Here is a 4,536-nt window from a genome sequence, read left to right as displayed (position 1 = left end):
ATTTATCCAGTGATGTCAGTAGAGTATTAAAGTTTCCTACTATGATCTGTCGATCTCTCCCTTGATATCTTCCAGGAGTTTTTTTATGTTGTTGGGTGCTCCTGTATTGGGTGCGTATGTTTACCAGAGTTATATCTTCTTGTTGTATTAATTACTTTAGTATTATGACGTGGCCTTCCTTATCCCTTGTTATGGCCTTCACTTTGAGGTCTATTTTGTCCAATAAAAATATTGCTACCACAGCTTTTTTTTTCATTTCCATTTGCCTGAAAGATATTTCCCCATCCTTTCACTCTCAGTCTGTGTGCATCCCTTGTTCTGAGGTGGGTCTCTTGTAGACAGCATGTATATGGGTCATGTTTTCTTATCCATTCAGTCACTCAATATCTTTTGATTGGAGCATTTAGTCCATCTATGTTTAAAGTTATTATTGATAGGTACTTGTTTGTAGCCACTTATATTTTTGGTGTCTGTGTTCCTTCTTCCCTCCAGAGTATTCTTGGACTCAGTCCCCTGCCATGCATCACCTTGTATACTTCATTCCATCCCCTTCTGTCCTGATGTGTTTCTGTTGAGAAATCATTTGATAATCTAATGGGAGATCCTTTGTAGGTAACTCTCTGTCTCTCTCTTGCAGTCTTTAAGATTCTCTCTTTATTGTTAACGTTTGCCATTGTAATTATGATGCATCTTGGTGTGGGGTTTTTGGGGGTTCATCTTGTTTGAGACTCTCTGTGCTTGCGTGATTTTTTTCTTCCCAAATCAGGGAAGTTTTCTATCATTATTTCTTCCAATAGGTTCTCTAATCCTTGCTGCTCTTCTTGTCCTTCTGGCACTTCTATTATACGTATGTTGCTTCATTTCATGTTGTCCCGAAGCTCCCTTAGGCTTTCCTCCTGCTTTCCAATTTTTTTCTCCAGTTGCTGTTCAGATTGGGCTTGTTTCTCTGCCCTATCTTCTAGCTCACTAATTTGGTCCCCCACTTCTCTTAGCCTCCTGTGGAAGCCTTCCATCATGTTCCTTATTGTAGCTATATCACTTTTGATTTCTTCTTGGTTCTTACATAGGTTGTCGATTTTATCGTCCATCAGGTTTATGAACTGTCTGACCATTACTTTGAATTCTTTTTTAGATATATTGATGCCTCCGTTTCATTTAGTTCCTTTTTTTGGCGTTTTTTCCTTTACTTTCTGTTGGGGGTTGCTTTTTTGTCTCCCTGTTTCTGCTGTTGCTGAAGGGTCCAGGTCCTAGTTGTGTGGAGCCTGAGCTGTGACGGCAGGCTTGGCTGGAGCATCTCACATGCCCACAGTCAGGCGGCCAGTTCTGGTGCCTGGGAGATACTGCTGCCGTGATCCTGGCAGGGTCCACACAAGCTGACAGTCAGGGGGGCTGGCTGGGTGCCTGGGAGATGCAGCAGCCATGGTGGGCAGGGTCCGCATGCACCAACAGTCAGGCGGCCAGTTCTGGTGCCTGGGAGATGTGCCACTGTGGTGGGCGCGGTCTGCACGCACCAACAGTCAGAGGGCTAGCTTGGGATGCGTGGGACCTGTGCTGCCGGGTAGGTAGGCGGGTGGGTAACACACTTCAGGACTCACAGTAGCCTGAGACCAGCATGCGTGGAGCCAGTGCCCATGAATCTGCAGCTGTGGTAGCAGGTCTTTGTCCAGATTGGCTGTAGGTTCTCGGTTTTTGTCTGAGGCCAGTCTGGGTGGTGGTGAGTTTGGGCTCCTAGTCATAGCAGCTCTGCCTTTCAAGATGGTGTGGTTTCTGTGCCAGCGCCACCCACTCGGGAGTGATGCAGTGGTAGCGGGGGTTCCCAGCCCATGAGAGCCCAGTCTGCCAGCCTCAGGGAGCATTGCAGAATCTAACTGTCCCTTGCTCTCACACACACACGCTCACACTCACATACACACACCACACCACATGCTCACACACACACATACACACACACACACACACACCACACGCTCACACACACACACCACACACACCAAACACACCACCACATGCTCACACAGCTCACACCCACACACCACACACTCACACACACACTCACACACACTACCACACTCTCACACACATACCATCACACACCACACACATGCACACACATACTATGCCAGGCTCTCACACACACAACACACACCACCACATGCTCAGACACACACACGCTCGCACACACACACACCCTACCACACGCTCGCACACACACACACACACACACACACACCACACATCCACACACTTCCCTTTTGCTCCCTCACTCTCTCACACTCTCTTCCTCACTTCCGTCCTGCCGGCTGCCATCTTCCGAGTCCCCTCTTTTTCTAATTCTTTAAGTTGTAGGGTTAAATAGCTTATTATTAATTTTTCTTATTTTTTGAGGTAGGCCTGTAATGCTATGAACTTCCCTCTCAGGTCTGCTTTTGCTGTGTCCCAGAGATTTTGGGTTGTTGTGTGTTCATTTTCATTTGTTTCCAGGAAGTAAAAATATTTCTTCCTTTAGTAACACATTTATTGTTTAATAACATGTTATTTAGTCTCTCTGTGTGTGTTTTTAATTCAAATTTGTTTTTGTTAATTCTCACTGAGGATATATTTTCCATTATTATTATTATTTAGAAAGAGTAGAAGGCAGGGAAGAGGAGGAGAGAGAGAGAGAGAAAGATTGATGTGAGAGAGCCACAACAATTGGTTGCCTTTCACATGTGCCCTGATGAGGGCCAGGGATTGAACCTGCAACCAAGGTATGTGCCCTTGACTGGGAATCAAACCTGCAGTTCATGGACTGATGTTCTAACCACAAAACAACACTGGCCAAGGCTTGAATTTTTTTATTGTCTTTGATTTATAGTTTCATGCCATTGTTATCCAAGAAAATGCTTGATATGATTTTAATCTTGAATATGTTAAGAGCTATTTCATGTCCTGACATGTGATCTGTCTTTGAGAATGTTCTATATGCATTTGAAAAAAATGTATATTCTGCCGCTTTGGGATGAAATGTTCTGTAAATATCAATTAAATCAATCTGATCTAGTGTATCATTTAAGGTCTCTATTTCCTTGTTGATTTTTTTTTTCCGTCTCGAGGATCTATCCAATGATGACAGTGGGGTCCCCTACTATGACTTTAAAATCCTCCAAGAGGTATCTACATTGATAAAAGAGAAACATGCAAATTGGTGTCACTCCACTATGCCCACCAGCCAATCAGGATGAGTATGCAAATTAACCCAACAAAGATGGCAGTTAATTTGCATATGCAGGTGTGGAGCGAAGATGGAAGACAACTGAAGATGACTGAAGACTGAAGAGGCTTGATTTCTCTGCTGCAGCTGGAGCGGAGAAGCCAAGCCTAGCTGCTGCAGCCGAGCAAAGGCCTGGGTCCCGGGTGCAGGAGGAAAACCAGGGCCGGCAGCCAGGGGAAGGAAGGCCTATTGCGTGAATCTTCGTGCAACGGGCCTCTATAACTCATCCTGGACGGGCCTTGGTAAGCAGGCAGCGTGGGGTGCTTTGGGTGTGAGAGGACCCCCGTATGATTCCAAGAGGAGAAGCGGGACCCAGTGAGCCCATTTGCCTCCACAGCCACCCAGCTTCCTGGCTTGGTTGTGCCATCACCTGTCCACCTACAGGGTCTGAGAGAAACCTTTGCCCACAGGAAAGGTGGACTACTTTGACTTAATCTTTTTTAAAAATGTATTTTTATTGATTTCAAAGAGGGAGGGAGAGAGAGAGAGGAACATCAATGATGAGAGAGAATCATTGATCAGCTGCATACCCCACACTGGGGATTGAGCCTGCAACCCAGGCATTGAACCATGACCTTCTGGTTCATAGGTCAATTCTCAACCACTGAACCACACCGGCTGGGCTTGTCTTAACTTGTAACATGCTGGGTGTTCACCGTAGAAATTTTAGAAGATATTGAGCAATTTAAAAAGAAAACATCTATAATTCCATGTGCCAGAATTATTTATGACCAGCATTTTTTAAAACTTATTTTTATTGATATATAACTGACATGTAACTGTGTAAGTTTAAGGTGTATAACCAGTATTTTGATTTATATCCTTTCGATCTTGTGGACTCGTTCACAACTTTGGCGTCAGCTCTGATGCTGTGGGCATGTGCTCCGTGGGCGTGCATTTCTGGAAAGCCTCTGTCACCCACAGGGCGTTGCTCATGGTTCTCATGGTCACTTTGCATGGATGGAACGACATGCCTTTTCTGATGCTCATTTTCACATGAAGGGAACCCTCTGACCTTCGGGAGGGGCTGCGTCCGAGCCGCCTCCTGAGATTCATGGCTGCAGAGCTGCCTCTTCATTGTTTTTATGAAATAAAGTCTTATATCCCCTGGTCCTTTTTACCTCCTCCCTCTCTCCTCCCCCCTCCTCCCTCCCTTTCTCCCTTCCTTCCTTCTCCCTTTCTCCTCTTTTCTCCTTTCCGTCTGTTCCTTTTTCTCTTTCTTTTATGTTTTGATCTTTGTTGTCTTTGTTCTGCTTGATTTGGATGCTGCTCTCAGCAAACCCTTC

The sequence above is a fragment of the Myotis davidii genome, unplaced genomic scaffold (genome assembly GCF_000327345.1).
Source record: "Myotis davidii unplaced genomic scaffold, ASM32734v1 scaffold207, whole genome shotgun sequence".
NCBI lineage: Eukaryota > Metazoa > Chordata > Mammalia > Chiroptera > Vespertilionidae > Myotis > Myotis davidii.
The sequence above is the reverse complement of the archived record's forward strand: the minus strand, read 5'-3'. Positions refer to the sequence as shown.